Here is a 17,707-nt window from a genome sequence, read left to right as displayed (position 1 = left end):
TCAGGACATGCCACACACAACAGGGCATGTCCTACCTTTCACATACAATGCACCCTGCCCACAGGGGTACCTTGGGCCTACCTTAGGGTTGACTAACATGAAGAAAAGGAAAGGTTTAGGGCCTGGCAAGTGTGTGCACTTGCCAAGTCGACATGGCAGCCCCAGGCTGCACACAGGCTCCGCAATGGCAGGCCAGAGTTACACTTTACGGGCTGTTTGCGTGGGTGGCACAATCCAGTGCTGCACCCCACCAACAGCATTTGATTTATAGGCCCTGGCACTCACAGTGCCCTTTACTAGGGACTGACACATAAATCAAATAGGCCAATCATGGAAACACCAATCCATAACACAGTTTATACAGGAGCACCTGCACTTTACCACTGGACAGCAGTGAGGAAAGTGCGCAGAATGATTACACCAGCAAAAACAGAGTCAAAAATGGGAGGTCAGAAAGCAAAAAGTCAGGAGAAGCACGCCAAAAGATGCCAAGTCTAACACAGGCCGAAAAAGTAAATGTTTCCTGTAAGTCTGAGAGGCAGCGACGCCCTTTCCTCTAAGTATTTCTACCTAAAAAAGACTACGGAGCAAGGGGGAGGGGTGGGAGGGCCACGGGACCAGACCAGGGAGAGTGACTGAGCCAGGAGTGAGCGACAGAGACTGGAAGAGCTGTGAGAACCCGAGCGAGGGACCTCAGAACCAACTTGCCACCGACGATGATTTTTGGAACAGTGGCTTCTGGGGAGTGTCTGTCTCATGCCCCTGCTCTTCCGGCCTCCTATAGTCCCCGGCCTGTCTGCACATCACCTCCTTTGTGTGCACAATCACAACACAGGACTGTTTTTCAGGCTGTTGAGAAATCAAGCAAAGTGAACAGAAGGTCACCTCATGCCTGACAGTGGCAATAGGACTCTGCAACCCAACCCACCGCATGCCAAATATCAAAGAAAGTAAACCAATAATACCTGACTGTGACGTATTCTCAAAACAGCAGACAGAAACTGTTTGGGCCTCATTTATGAAAAGTGACGCATCACTGCGTGAAAACAGTGATGCGCCACGTTTCACTGCGCCCTCCCTGCGACTCCAGTGATGCGTCATATTTACAGTATGACGCATCATGTCGCAAGAAGTCACAGATACGTCAGTATTTCTGACGTATCTGTAGGCGCAAAAGTGACGCATCGCTGGAGTGTGTCACAAAAGTGACGCAACTCCAGCAATGTGTCCTTTCACATGGGGCAAGCCCCATGTGAAAGGGCCTGCGTCAGTCTTACGCCTGCTGTGAGGCAGGCGCAAGAAATTGACGCATTTGCACACTAGAAGTGGCGCAGTGAAATCTCGTAGATTTCACTGCGTCACTTCCACGACCCTTTTTTGCGTCAAAACGCCCCCCTTGCATACATTATACCTGGCGCAGGTATAATGTGGCGCAGGGGTTTACAAAGTGACGCATCTACCTAGATGCGTCACTTTGTAAATATGGCGCAACATGGCGCATGTTTTATGCCACTGGTGCGTCGCAAAAAGTGACGCACCGGCGGCGCAAAAGTGACGCAGGGGCTCATAAATGAGCCCCTTTGTTTTTAAATCAGCTTCTTTGGTTTCCTGTAAGTGGAAACGGTTCCAAAGCAATAAAACGAAATGTCCAGAATTCTTTGTGTAAAGTAATCTCCTGTTTTGAAGGTTCTGTCTGGTCTGCTTCCCATATTGGATTTCAGGCTGTCTGCATAGGCTGTGGATGGTGCTTGAGTGTTGATTAATAGATTTCCATAACAGAGGAAACTACTTGTCTGACTGTACTAAAATGGCAGCCGGTAAGACCGCTCACTAGGTTAATGTACCTGCTGCATTGGCATATGTTTTTAACCTGCAGTTGAGAGACTTGAATTCTGGCATAATAGTTCGGTAGCTAAACCGCAGAGGTAGGTAAATAATCTAAAAGTGACAGTTTCCAACCACAGTCACGGACCTTAACAAATCTGCCTATTCGAAACTGTAAGCATTTGCCGTACACCTATGCACATGACTACTGGAAATACATTATTTTAGCACATATTAATAGGGTCTGGGCAAAAATTTCACCTCATTAGTGCCAATTCCACACTGAAAAACAATAATGGAAGTAGCTTTTGACTCATATGAAATTGAATCAGCATTTGCTATTGAAATCAGCAAGCTCTGAAGCAGACGTTGGAATCTGAGGCAAGTAAAGTAAATGTATAATCATTTGGAATCAGAGCAGCCTTAAAATTGCATAATTCCAGTGGCCATACCTACATTTCTCATGTTTAACTCTCAGCCCAGGCAGCATAGTTCAGTTTAATAATCAATCAATTGTAATAAATTACAAGTAAACTGTTGGCACAATATTGCCATCCTAGTAAAACAATTCATGTTGTTGACAGGCCTACTTAAGTGTGGGTTGTGATTATCGAGTATGGAATATTGCTATGCCTTAACCATTGCCGTAATATTGTGGGACAAAAAAAATCTAAGTATGTAACATAACATAATGTGTATTTGTAAAGGGCACCTTCGCCCATAGGTATCTTGGCGCTGAATAACAAATGTTTATTGTTACCCAACTCATTGGAACTCAGTTTATCAACCTCACGTGGATGAGAGGCTGGGTGGACCAGCCAGCATTTGAACCTGTAACCATGAGGTTGACCATGAGGTTGAACACAGGCACCTGGAGTGGACGCATTAGTCCACAGAGACACCAGTCCCGGCATGTATAGATTTTCTAAACCCAACTTCACATATATATACCATGGCAGTATATATATGTATATGTATATCTTTAAGATATATAGATGTGGAGATAAAAATAGGAAATCTATACTTCTCAAAATTCAATAACCATTTGATATTTTTGATTTCTACACATTGGCTACGCTATTAAAGTAGAACACGATTTCCTACTCAATATTCCAAATTGCAAACATCTACTAAAGAGTGGGCTACAGGTTCTAATGCCAATTACAATCAGTGAAATAAACTACTCTCTTTAGACATTTGAAAATAATTTACAGATAACAGCTCCAAATCCCAGGGAACATAGCTCAGTGATACATAAAGGCTTATTTTTCAGCAGTTATTGTGTAACTATAGCCCACATATTTCAACCCAAGTAAGAAAATGTAGGTAAATGGGTTTCCTTCAAATTCATCTCCCTTGCCCATTCTAGTCTTCTAGGTGCAGCTCATTTTTCTCTCCTTCCTGTAATTTTATGTTTTTCATGTTCTTTATCATTCCATTAGTCCTCTTATTGATCACAGGTTTTGACATTCTCAAGAAGTGTGTTGTATATGTCAATCATCTTCCTGTTCTCGCTTAGAGCTTATTCTGATATTCCTAATTTTGTATTCATGATCTGTGTTATTATTACTTATTGCCCGTTATTCTTGAATTTTGTTCATTCACGTTATTGCCCTCTATGTTTGAGTACGTCCCACTATGCTTGATTCATGTTTATCCACGCAACGTTGCCCTCAATGTAGGAGTACTTATGTGTTATTTGTTGATAACCTGCTAACTGCCCTTTATTCTTGATATATGTTCATTCACGTAATATTGCCCTTAATGTTTTAGAACTCCCCGCTATTCTTGATCCATGTTCTTCCACGCAACCTTGCCTTCAATGTAGGAGTACTTTTGTATTATTTGTTGATAACCTGGTAATTTTGGTGACACATGTCACTCACTCTTTTGTTGTCTTTCTTAATTATGTATAGGTTAAATATTTCCCTTTTTCTAATTTGGGTTCTGGATCTGTACACGATATATTCTATGTCCAGTATATTTGTATATTATTATTTTTTCTTTCCATGCCAACTACTAGATTGTAAAGTCGGATTCTAGCCATATTTCACTACCATGGTGTTTTTATTATGCTCTATGTGTCTTGGATTGGTTTCGTTTGGTTGCCTTCTCCTACCTACTTCTTACACATCACCTTCACTTTCCATTATTTTGCATCACTTCCTGCACACAGTTTCTGTTAGTACGGTCAGCATTCTAGTTGCTCGGCACCATACAGGATTTAAACCACTTCCCGTTTCCCACTCGGTCTCCCCTTCGTTAGATCGAGACGAGCACAGGCTGGCTTCTGCACTTACAGGTATGGCACGCACGCTACCGCGTTTTCCTTTTAGTTGTAGTTTCCCACTTGCTACACCAGTATTCTTACCAGGTTACTTCTGCTCCCATATAGGCCCCGCCATCGCACGGACGCACCCGCCCGTGTATGCCAGGTTTCTACCTTACTAACCACCGGCTCACATGCATACCCGTTCACCGGGTAGGAATTATCACCGGTTCACCGGTGAGTTTGACATTTTGAGAACGTTACCTTTTGCCTTTACTTTGTCCTTGTTCTCTGCCCACCCTTTGCCCCTTTATATCATTATTGAGTACGGTTTTTTATTTTCCTCTCCCGTTTTAGAATGACGCATAACGCTTTTTCAGGTACTGTTTACCACGTTTTTGGCTCTCCACGTCAGTCACTGTCGTGCATGTTTCTTCACTTTGTCTTCATTTCAGGCCCCTGCCCTGCTAGCCCTCCACTCGCACCTCTTTTCTTGCTATCGCCTTTCAATTTCGAATATCGCTCACCATTGTAAATGCACGCAGCTCAATTGTGTATGTAGTAATACATGGTATACATTGTTTTTCCCATTTACTCTTATATTCTTATTGCTATTTGTGCTGTGCTATTTATGGAGGCCACTTACGGCAAGAGCTTTCATGATTGCCATGATTGCCACCCCGTTCATGCGGAACACTTTTATTTGTTTAGTTTTTCCAAACCTTTTGCTCCGCATTTGTGATTTTAACGCCACTTGTCTACATTGTGCGCGCACTATCTTGTGTTTGTCCTTTCATTTTCCACGCCCACCTCTCGTTCTCTGTTATTGGTGCACACTGCTGTACGCGCTATATGTCTAATTTACCGTTTGGAGACCTTCTCTCGTCGAGAGGATTTTCTTCACTGTTATCTCCACAGTTAACTTGTATGTACACTCTACTGTAATTTACTATGTAAAAAACCTTCATTTTCCCTTCTCTTTCCCCTCCCATCTTTTTTGTTCCCTCATATAACAGGTCTTTTAAGTGTTTCCACTGTTATTAGGGTTTGTGTGATGTTACTACACCACTTCAAGATGTTTTATTCATTTTCTCACATCATGATTGTATTACATTACATTATTTCCAGCCCTGAAGAGTCACAGGCATTGACCTGCTGACGAAACACGTGTCGGCTGGCGTTGTTGTTTTTCTTACGAATGTCTCTGACATAAACTGCTCTAACGGAACCACCGGTGTCGACTTCAAGATATTTGTTCATCATTGTATCAATTGTTTATCCATTACGTGTGCCCACTATTTGTTTTATATTTGTACTGTTTGGGTTTTCAACTCAGACTCTTTCAGAGGTTTGGGGTCCACCTCTTTACTGGCGGCACCGTGAAGCATCAGTTCTTCATTTCCATTTTAAACTAACTTTGGTATTCTGTTTGAGTGCCATAGTCCTTGCTTTCTCTGAAACCCTTCCTGAAAATAATCTAATGCCAATTACAATCAGTGAAATAAACTACTCTCTTTAGACATTTGAAAAATTTACAGATAACAGCTTCAAATCCCAGGGAACATAGCTCAGTGATACATAAAGGCTTATTTTCAGCAGTTATTGTGTAACTGTAGCCTACATATTTCAACCCAAGTAAGAAAATGTAGGTAAATAAAGTTCTTACTATAAAGAGCTCTAGTACCTAGAGGCCTTTGGATGCTTTATAAATATACAAACACTAAAATGTGCTTGCAAAGTGCATACCACCGCTGTCAATCAGAGGGCATGTTGCAGGAATACGAGTAACTTGCAGGTGATACTAGCCATTCACAGCAGCACCGATCACAAGCTTAGAGGACCTGCTGCAGTTCTGCATGTAGCCTAATGGTCACAGATTTGAATTCAGTTACACCAGAGTAACCCCTCCGTCCGCTTGGAGGTTTTCAAAACACATAATTAAAAGGCATTGTCATTTACAATGCCAATAGCTCAAACTCTCGGAAATGCGAGACCTATTGCATTGCAAATGCTTGTTTTATGAGTTGCAGGGTAAGTGGTTTACAGGTTGTAAAATCTGCTTTGTGAGTCGAGTGGGGCATGTTTCTGTGTGAGTGCAGAGTGAGGGAAGTGCCTATGTGAGAGCAATAGTGTGATTGTGAAATCTCTGCAGGCTATTTCTTTGTGAGCATGCACTTTATAAGGGCCAAACCTATTAGACTTAGTAATGCTTTTTAGAGTTGTGTTTTTGACTTGCAGAAATCCAGTGTAGGATGTGAAACTACAATATTGTGTGTATGAGAACCATATCGGGGCATATTCTCAAGGACCTATCACCATGTTATCGGCACTTTATCGCAGCCAAAGTCGCAATAAATGTATCGCCCCATTCACAAGCTGGTGCGAACAGCCAATATCACCAGTTTTCCGGTGATAGCATCCTCAAAAAAAATCGCTACGGATGACCCCGGCAACTATTGCTATTGAAATGCAGAGTAGGCATTCCCGAGCAAAAAGCCGCGACAACACCACACCTCAACATTCTCAATGACCAGCCAGATCTGTGATAAGAACACAAAACATGCGATAAGGCACGTTAGCAGCAGAAAATTAACACCTGCTCTGACCTGGTGCAAAGTCGGACTACAACCGGCACCAGAAAAGGGAGTCCAGCCCAGAGCCACACCTGAAGACCAACAGATGCCATGGAGCCACTGATCATGCAGCTCGGACCCTCAAGAGGGCCACAACACCCACCGCCACCCACCCCCGAACCACCCCCCAGACCAAGAGATTGCACATCAACGTCACAAAATCATGAACAAAATCATTCGCCTGATGCCGCAGAATCACAACAACTCACAGTCATGTGAGTACAGAAAAAGCAGAATCAATCATTCACCATTGAAAGTCCAAACTAAATATCACAATCACATTTCTCCCCAAACAACTATTTGGAAGAGTCATGGCGGTTCATCCCTGAACAATCTGTAAGTGACAGCCTGTAAGACAATATCCAAGATAGGAAGGTGTGTCAGACACTCATCAAAGGACAGTTAGAGAGAGAAAAAGAGAGAGAGACTGAACAGGGAGTGGAAGAGCAATCTGGCCCTTGGCTCATACATGCCAACTATTGTGTGTGTTTCGCAATTGGTGCAACCTAAATCTAAGGCCTGGCAACAATTTCAGCACAAAGGCCACATCACATTTCAGAAATACAAGCAGTAGTCGGACTAAAATTAGGCATGAAAGCTCCTTTGTCTCAATACACAAGGCGGAAGGACATCATAACCTCCGACCTTGGCCTTCAATGCGCCCGGCACACGGAGTGAGATACCATACCAGACTCTGCCGACTGCCACACCACGAACTGCGCTAACGAAGGACCAACATGTCCACACCCCACACACACTTGTCCCTGCTCGAGCTACACCTGCATGGCATGCCCCCAACATATTGGTTAAAAAACAACATGCAACGAAATGCTAATCACACATATGACTCATTGCTCCGAGCTTGGCATATCGCCCACAGAACTGCCGCCGGTCTTGAGGAGTGCCAGTGGTACGAGACCAACAACCGCAATGGCAGGCAATCCCGGGCACATGCACAACCCCTGTCATGTGGAACTGTACCGTGCACGAATGCTGCATCTGTTGGGAGCTCTACCAATGGCAGTTTTGCGAATCAGTTACCGTCTGAGTTTCCGGCTTGCGTACATCACATGCGTCCAGCCCTGGTTCCACTGTCGATCATGCACATTCGAGAGACCCATGGAGATCTGCCTATCCAACACAACGGTAGATAAACTGGATCATGACTTGTGTGTGTGTGTCCCCTGTTGGCCCACGAACAGGAGTGCAACCGGGATACCCGTGCATGGGACGCCCTGATCTGTGGCGTATGTGCTGGCAGTAGTGGATGGGAGTCATGGTGTGCAGTGACCACATTGAGGCGCTCTCCTATCGGGCTGTGTTGCGGATTGGTGAAACGTCGTGGATGGAGCACATCTGTCCGGACCAGTTAATGGATTGGCTCTCCCTCATGTTCCTTGAACTCAAGAATGACGTACTTCTGGAACTGATTGCCTATGAAGCTGCACTCGCATTCATGGATGAGTAACTACCTTCCTGCAGCCACAACTGATTGACACCCAGAGCACAGGTCCCAAGACCGTGTTGCATTGTGGAGGAATGGTCACACATCCCAGGACAACAGTGGACATGTCTGCATTCGCCCGGACTCAGAATGCATGTGCGTGCACCTACGTCTATTGTCACACACCTGTGCAAGGTGATGCAGCCCCATGGGTGGAGCTGCACAGCGTCGTTAGGCAACGTTCCTAAATCTGACATACTGCTGGAGGGAGACCACACACATGGCAATGTATCATGACATGTGACCTTGTTGGTCCCTTTCACCTGCTCACTGTCAGCATAGCACACAGTCGGCGCAGTCCTGTGGTACAGCTCCATGCAGATCCCATGGGCTGTGAGTCTTGTCCCCGGACACGGGGCAATGAGCAGATGCCAAATATCACATGACTCGACCAGCAAAGCAAGGTGGTCTGAGACCGTTGCCATCCGTAATGATATGTGTTCATTTTTGCCTCCCCATTTCTAGTACCTCGACACGTTGCCATTCTGCCTGTAAGTGTCTTAAGCATTTGACAGCCTGTTGTGGCCCATACCTTGCCCGTACTGACACGCACATGCAAATATGCAAATAAAGTCTACGCAACTTCACCAGTGTACAACTGTGATGAGTGTTGATTAGTATGACAAATCATGTGCCTCAATGAGCATTGTCCATACACAGGGAGGGACAGAATGCCGCATGTACATTGGTGGTGAATCCTTATTGGCTGCTCCACCTCTGTGAGCCAGACGTGTTTGGGATAGATGCTGGTAGACCTGTGCTCCTACGTGTCTTCAGCAGTGTGAGTATGGTGTACAACTTCTTGCCATGTGGATCAATGTGATCCATTGAAACAGACTGTGTCCACACTGATGTGTGTGAGTAGGTCATGTGAAGAGATGTTCTGTAGCCCCATGCGATGGGGGACACTAATTCAGGCGTGCAACCGATTTTGACATTTCTACACACAGCCCTATATAACACATGGGTTTGGGGCTACGTTTAGGGGTTGCAAGATTGTTGTTCATGTACAATGAGGCCACAGCTAGTTCACACCTTCAGTCATCTAACTGAACATGTGGGTCAGGGTCAAACATGCGCATTTATGATATTTACCAGAGTGTACCATTTTGTGCAATCAGTGTTCCTACATTCATCCATATTTGTATACGTGAGTGAACATAGACATGATACATCTGTGTGATTTGGAATGTTTTATTCACATTCTGGGGAGTGTCGGGCTGGAGGGGTACATGGCCAGTTCAAGCCCACATAACGTGGTTGCCCTGTGGTGGGGCAACCAGAGTCCTTGGGGGGAACGCAAAGTTAATCTGATGAGGAAAGGTTTAGTCTGCAGCCGGATTGCTGTGTCATTGGTACCAGAGCAGATATGGCAGTCCATGTCGGGGTCCAGGTGAATGTCGCAGAGTGTTCCAGGGGACAGTGGGAGGTGTTGTTCTAGGGCATGATGCATAGGGCTGAACCAGGCAGGGTAAGGCCATGTGGCGGGTACGGATGCTACTGCCTCCTTCCTCACACAGTCATTACCCTCCAATTCTTACTCCTCTGAGACATCTTCTGTGTCCGGTGTGTCAGGTGTGTGTGGTGGTGTTATGGCTGCATCAGCGTGAGGAAGCAAAACCAAAGGGGATGATGGACGGAGTGTTGAACATTGCAAGCACTCACCCCCAGTCAACTGATCTGGGTTTAATCCATCATCATTCTTTAGCTCACTCCGCCACCCCAGTTCAGATATGGCCATATGCATATCAGTCTGACCCTGTGCCTCATGGGAACAGTCCAGACCGAACTGCCAAGCCGTGTCTTCCCTGGACCGGAAACAAGCATCCTGGGACCGGTTTCTGGCTAATCAACCGTCATCAGCCAGGCTAGCTTGAATCCAGTGGCAAAGTGAGCAAGGCACCCACGTCTGGGCATACCCTGCCAACTAAGGGCAAACAAAACAAAACCATAGGGGATAATGGACGGAGTGTTGAACATTGCAAGCACTCACCCCCAGTCAACTGATCTGGGTTTAATCCATCATCATTCTTTATCTCACTCCGCCACCCCAGTTCAGACATGGCCATATGCGAATCAGTCTGACCCTGTGCCTCATGGGAACAGTTCAGCCCGAACTGCCAAGCCATGTCTTCCCTGGACCGCAAACAAGCATCCTGAGACCGGTTTCTGGCTAATCAGCCGTCATCAGCCAGGCTAGCTTGAATCCAGTGGCAAGTGAGAAACCGGTCCTAGGATGCTTGTTTCCGGTCCGGGGAGGACCTGGCTTGGCAGTTCGGGCTGGACTGTTCCCATGAGGCACAGGGTCAAGACTGATTTGCATATAGCCAGGTCTAAACTGGGGTGGCACGGTGAGCAAAAGAATGATGGATTTAACCCAGATCTCTTGACTGGGGGTGAATGTTTTGATTTGTTCTGCATTCCGTCCATCAATTGTGTGTCTTTTGCTTTTCTGGATTCAGCACGTGCATTGGTGATATGGAAGGGGGCCCATTTGTGCACATTTTGGACGGGGGCCTACTTGGTGTTTCTATGTGTGCTGCAGTGTGCCAAGGGTATCAGGAACATGTTCTACACTCATTGTGGGTGTGCAGTGTGCCCATATCCCTCCAGTTCCTGGTCGTTACTCACCCTGTTGCTGTTGGGTCAGGTCATATCAAGCTGTGTCCAGACCCCCAACTCCTGCATCCGTCTCCACGCTGATGACTGTGGCCACCATTTCCTCCAGCTCTTTCAGCTCCTCCTGTGGTGCAGGACTCCCACCTCCAGTCGCCTTTGCTGTCTTCCTGTTGGCAGCGAGGTTCTCCTTGGTTTGGCTGTGCACTTCATGCCAGCACCTCTTGACCTCCTCCATTGACCTCCTCGACACTCCGACTGCATTAATGTTGGGGACGATGGACTGCCATATTTCCGTTTGTGGAGGTGACGAACAGTTGTCGGTAGTGTTCTATCACCTCCGTGACGATGATCCGGTCTTCCAGCAGACTGAACCTTGTCTTTCTCTTCTTCACCTTGCCCTTCCCCGACCCGGGGTTCATGGCTGGTTCTCCGTGGGGGTTGTGGGGTTCGGGTTTGTTCTCTGCACTCAGGGTGCATCCATGGTGCTACGCAGTTTGATTTGGTTTTGGTGTGTGTTTTTTTTTTTTTTTTTGCTTTTACAATGCATTTTCCTGCATGACGTGTGGGAATTGCAGGCCTGTGGCTGGTCGTTGCTGATTTTTATATCGAGATTTTTGGCATCACAACTTTTTTCGCGTTGGTGTTTTGCATTTTTGCGGCGTCGCGTTGATTTTAGCGCGGTCATTTGACGCATTGTCGTGGGACTATCGCATGGTGCCACCGATTTGGGAATACCACGTTAACACAGTTATTTTACCGTGATAGACTGCGATGTGAAGAGTTGCGTTATGCAAATTTTGTGATGGTTATCACTTGTTCTTGAGAATATCCCCCATCGAGTTTTGATATGGCAGATGAAGACTCTGTCAAAGGAAAGTGTCGTACTTTGATATTCGGAACCGCGTAGGGGACAGGGCCCTACCTCTGTCTATCTTGGTATTAGCGAACCGCAAATGGTAAATGCGGCACGTACGAGTGTTTTATGTGCCGTTCTAGCTATGAATGCACTGTGTACACGTTATTCTGCTCAACTACGCGGGTTCCATTTTGGAAGCAGTGGCCATCTTGTCATTGCCCTCACATAGGCTATGATGGAGTTAATACGGGCCTCACAGTACATGGGCTTTCCCTCTGACTTCTCTGTGACCTGGGCAGCTGGCTCTGCTGCCCCGGGTCAAACCGGTCTCACGAGCTCCCCTTCCTCCGTCCACCTGTGATTCGTATCAGGGCTTGACCCGTCATAAAACCCTTTCATTCTACACAATCCCCCGGCTAATCTCTTCCACACCTGCTTGTTCTTGCTTTATGACTTGTTTCCCAAAACAGGAGATGCTCATGTTTATTGGGGGGTCTATTTACTTCAAACGTGGGATCTGAATCTTACTGTGTAAATCATTGTGGGCTGGCCGAACTGGAATGTGGGATGGTCATCATGACTCTGCCTTTTCTTTGTAATGTACACTTGTATATTGCCGTATCATAAAACCTAGGAATGTATGCTTGAGGCAAGGAAAAGCGTATTTAAGATGAAGTCCGTTCCTATGATTTTCAGCAGTCTCCTGAGAACATACACGCTGTTGTACTTCTAGGATACCTGTCATTGGTCTGCAGCCAATAAACGATTCTTTGACTTCACCCAGAAGACTCTGTGTTTCTGTAGGTCCGGAACAGGGTGAAACCCAGAAGTCATAGGGTGTGTGCCCCTGCACCGCTGGGACTAAAATACCCAGTACTTCAATTTGGCGCCCAACTCGGGCCGATTTCAGCGGTACCAGTCCAAGCCAGAGGTTCGTGAGGAGCTTCGTGTGGAAATTCCGGAGGAAGGCCGCCACTTCATCGACCCCTGCATGTCGACGTGGTCCGAAAGTCTTTTCTGCGAGGTTCTCCGCGTCCCGACGGCTACGAAGGACTGCTGCCCTGATTAATCGACCTGTTTTGGACCCTTGACGAGTTTGAGAGAGAGAAACAATCGAGAGAGTCTTCTGGTGACGTCATCGATCAGCAATATTCAGTTAAGTATAAGTGGAGCGTCTCCCATTTGTTTTGGTATCCCTCGGGATCGTTTGGTTTGATTTGGTAATTGGTGATTTGGTGTTTGCAAACCCCAAAGCCAGAGGACTTGTGTATTCACGAGAATATCGTAATCGATAATCCTCTGACGTTTGGATCTAGACTAGTGAGCGAAGATGCCTGGTTCTGGACTATTTGGTAGGTTATTCTGTTTGGGTTGTGGAAAAGATTTCCAGCTAGAGGAATCATGTCCGGTTCCTCCGGTTGGAACTCCAACTTATGAGCTCTATGTGAAACATGGCGTAGGCCCCATTGCATATAACGAAGTGTGGATCCACTACACCAGGAAAGACGGTGTTTTAAAATGGCCCCAAAATGGTAGTTTTGATACCGATATTTTAGATAATCTGGAAATTAAATTGTTTAAGAAGAAAGCCCGGCCGGCGATGTTTGACTCTTTCCGCTTATGGCGAAAGGAAGCCAAACATAAGGAAATTAAGCTAGCGAAAAAGAATAAGAGAGAGAGAGGTATGTCAGTAATGCAAGCAGCTGTACAATTTAAAGACAATGAAGAGGAGCAAATGAATGAGCAATTGCACAGGCAGCGTAAGTTAGGGATTGACAAATGTTACCCAGCTTTGCCACATTCTAAGCAGGATGAGTTAGAAGAAAAGGAGAAAGATCCCCTGATGTCACATTTGTTGAGTTCGCCACCCCCGTATGCTCAAACTGCCACGGCGCCTCCCCAGCTTGTAAATATGCCACCTCCAGTGCATATACTGCAAGCCTTGCCGCAACCGCCAGTTGCTTTGCAACCAGTTCCTATTCCTGTAGCGCAGTCCTCTCAAGCGCCTCCGGTAGTGCTTCCAACTGCCCCCGCACTTCCTGCGACTTTGCTTAATCCAGTAACTGCCTCCCCTAACACTCTTCCTTCTACCACTCCAGTACCTGTCTCTACATCCTCTTTTCTTCCCTCTGTTTTTCCCCATGTTCTCGCCTCAGCTTCTCCTTCAGCGCGACAGCGTTTAGCTAATGTGGTTACTACATTAATGTCGCCTCTCTTTGGGTCATCTGGTGCAACTCCTGGTGTACAGCGTAAGCAGTTGCGCAGCCAATTGCCTAACCCCGATGAGAAAAAGGTAATAGATCACATGGCGCGTAGATGGATCGTTTTTCCTTCACTGTATGATGTGGAATCGGTTGTTAACACTTTCCATCAATGGGATGCCCCGAAACAGAGATATGTATTTGAGAAAATGTGCGAAATTCTCTGTGAAGAATTGGAGGATAGTGGTAGAAATCCGAACCCGCAGGAATTGTGTAGAGTGAGGTTCGATTTTGGAACTGGTATAATTGTGGACCGCGAAGTAGATAAAGCAGTTGCGGTTGTATTGTCCTTAAGGAATGACGATTGCCAACAGTCATTGTTTGAACAAGAGGTCCTTGTGGGGAAAAAGGCAAAAGCGCGACAATACCCTATGAGAGAAGTTCCCCCGGTATGGAAGGAAGCAGTTGCAGCTGTCGGCAATAACCCCGCTGTGCCAGCGCATTTCCAACGTGTTTGGGTGCATGTTCCATGGAAGCGCTCTGAGGTGTTAGCACTTAAGCAGACATTGCCTGATCCCCGTAAAAACCCAGCAGGTTATTATAAAGAGTTGTCACAGACGGCAGGGTCATGCATTATGAATCTGGCCGACATAGACATGTTGTTTGGTAATGTTGTTCCACAGCCTCTATGGGGATCAATTCGTAATGTAGATCACAATGCAGAACTAGGGGATACATGGGCTAACATTGTCGCTGCTGATGCTAGACAAACGGGTGGTGCGAAACCAGAACCTTTAGTAGCTGAATTGCCTGGTAGAATCATCACGTATATGAAGACACTAATGCCTGCGATGCGCGTAAATTGGGACAAGTTATCTGCATGTAAGCAGAAGAAAGATGAGACAGTGTCAGACTTCTTTACTAGGTTTGAGGAAACGTTTATTGACCACAGTGGACAAGATATGAGTACTGAGGGTGGCCAACGGTTGTTTGTGGATAAGTTTGTGCAGAATTTACTTCCTGACCTGTGTAAAAAGTTGAAAGATTCAGAAAGTTCTTGGGCCGTTTCCTCTTCAGCGCAAATACTGGCTACTGCACAGTATTATGAAAACAGAGATAAAGACGAGAAAGATAGGACAGAAAAGAAAACGAAGGAATTAAAGACAAAGGTCCTTTTACAGCAGGCCTATCCACCACGTGGAGGTCAGAATAATTATAGGCAACCCCAAGGTGTTTATCACCAACCCCAACAATTTCAGAACAATCAGCAAATGAATGGGTATTATCACCCACGTGTCCCTGTAGGTCCCAACCAATGTTCATACTGCAAAGAGGAAGGTCATTTTAAATATAGTTGCCCTAAATTAATGCAACGGAACGGTAATACGTATGGCGCCAGAGGTAGAGGTGGTCAGCAAGCTCCTAGAGGCAGAGGGCGTGGAAGTGTTCCCCAAAACGCGCGTCCTCTTCCGCCCCAAAGCGCCATTAATAGTTTTGATCAGCAAGCTAACGCGACTGGTAATACGGCACAGTATTACAATAATGATTATTATGTGGAGGATGTCGATGCAGAAAGTAATGATTACTAGGACAGCCATAGACAAAGAGAGGGAGTTGTTTCAGTGCCAGTGGATCAGAGTGGACCGTATGTTGAGGTGACTACAGCAAATGTAACGGAGCCTTTTCTGCTAGACACTGGTGCTGCAAAGAGTTCAATCATGCATTCAAAACTCCCTGGCGCACCTTTGTCTGGCGATATAAATGTTTCAGTAGGTTTTTCTGGCGCCCCAGTTAGGAACCCGATTTCCAGTCCCATGTCACTTTCTGTTGGACCTTGCGAGCTGAAAGCGCCCCTGATCCTGACAACTGGTTGTGGTGAGAATTTGCTGGGATTAGATTTGTTGAAAAGATTGCACGCTACACTGTATTGTTCTCCTTCAGGAGTACAACTTACATTAGGCAAGAAAGTGGTTTCCCCAATGTATTTGTCTAAAAACACGATGCCACCTGAATTGTCATCCCTTCCGGATGCCCTTTGGGCTACTGGTCCCAATGATGTGGGCCTCTTGGAGATACCGCCATATGTGGTGACTCTAAAGGCTAATGTCAGACTGCCACGTATTCCCCAGTACAAGATCTCTAATGAAGGGCAGAAAGCATTGTTAGACATTGTCAGCGATTTGATTAATAAGGGTGTGATTGAGGAGACAAGAGGCAACGTTTGCAATAGTCCGATTTTACCTGTCTTAAAACGAACGGACCCTTCACAGCCACCTGTTTACAGATTTGTGATTGATCTTAGAGAGGTTAATAAGATTGTTGTGCCTCAGTTTCCGGTTGTCCCCGATATAACTGCCTTGTTAACGATGATTCCAGCCTCTGCTGCATGGTTTTCAGTGATTGATTTAAAGAATACTTTCTTTAGTATCCCAATTGCAGAAGAGAGCAGAGACATCTTTGGTTTTAGTCTGGGAGGCCGAAGCTTCCGCTTCAAACGCGCTCCCCAAGGCTACTGCGAGAGTCCATCCATATACAGTCAAGCTTTGAAAGCGCAGCTTGATGCACTTGTTTTACCTAGTGGCGCTATCCTGATCCAGTACGTGGACGATTTACTGATCGCCGCGGATACTGAGAAGATCTGTAAAGAAGCCACATTGTCACTGTTGCGCCATTTATCCGCATTCCATCACAAAGTGTCTCTCTCTAAGCTGCAATATTGTCGACAAGAAGTGACCTACTTAGGTCATCTCTTATCGAAGGAGGGAAGGAGACTGACCCCAGAAAGAATTCAAGCCATTGCACAGTTGAGTGTGCCAAAAACACAGAGAGAAGTGCGTGCTTTCTTGGGCATCACTTCATACTGTAGGCATTGGATCCCTAGTTTTTCTTTATTGGCAAAACCTTTGTTAGCCTTAACATGCAAAGACACACCGAATCCTATCCCATGGTCTGAAGAGTGCCAGAAAAGTTTTGTGGAATTACGCAATGCGTTGTGTTCAGCTCCTGTGTTGGGCACTCCTGACTATAGCAAGCCTTTTACATTGTATGTTCACGAGAAAGATGGATGTGCGTTGTCAGTGTTAACACAGCCTTTTGGCGACAGACCGCGCCCATGCGCATATTTTTCATCCACCTTGGACCCTGTAGCGAGGGCATTGCCAAGCTGTCTGAGAGCGACAGCTGCTGCAGCGATGTCTATCCGACAATCTGCTGGTCTGGTAATGGACAACACATTGATTGTCATGGTTCCACACGCTGTAGACACATTATTAAATAGGACCAAGACACAACACTTGACTAGTGCGCGGCTATCAGGTTATGAACTTACACTGTTAGCTAATCACATACACATAAAGAGATGCAATACGATGAATCCAGCCACATTGTTGCCAATTCCAGCAGACTCAGATGAGATTGAGCAACATGACTGTCTGTTCAGAACAGAAGAAGAGACGAAAGGGAGAGTAGATCTCAAAGATACTCCCCTGACTGAGTGTGATGGCACTTTATGGGTAGATGGGTCATGTTTCAAGCTCCCTAATGGTGACACGACTGCTGCATATGCTATCACGACTTTGCACACGGTCGTGGAAACTGCACGAGTGCCACATAATTCGGCCCAAGCAGCAGAATTAATCGCCCTCACGAGAGCATGTGTGTTGTCTGAAGGAATAAGAGTGAACATATACACAGATAGCCAGTACGCCTTTGGCGTGGCTCATAATTTTGGGCGACTGTGGAAAGAGCGTGGGTTCCTGACGTCGCATGGAGCTAAAATTCAGAATGGCAAGTTGGTGAATG

The 17,707-nt window shown here is 45.9% G+C and overlaps 1 long non-coding RNA gene across 1 annotated transcript in view; it reads left to right on the top strand.

Moving 5' to 3' along the window:
* The first annotated feature begins 4,081 nt into the window (after positions 1-4,081).
* LOC146805012 (uncharacterized) overlaps positions 4,082-17,707 on the top strand; it is a 38,977-nt gene continuing 25,351 nt past the window's right edge. The window contains exons 1-2 of the long non-coding RNA XR_014967774.1: positions 4,082-4,126; positions 4,220-4,330. This is a non-coding gene — a long non-coding RNA (uncharacterized LOC146805012). The remainder of the gene's footprint in view (positions 4,127-4,219; positions 4,331-17,707) is intronic.

Source organism: Triturus cristatus, chromosome 8 (assembly GCF_964204655.1).
Source record: "Triturus cristatus chromosome 8, aTriCri1.1, whole genome shotgun sequence".
Classification (NCBI taxonomy): Eukaryota; Metazoa; Chordata; class Amphibia; order Caudata; family Salamandridae; genus Triturus; species Triturus cristatus.
This window is presented reverse-complemented; position numbering and strand designations above follow the sequence as displayed.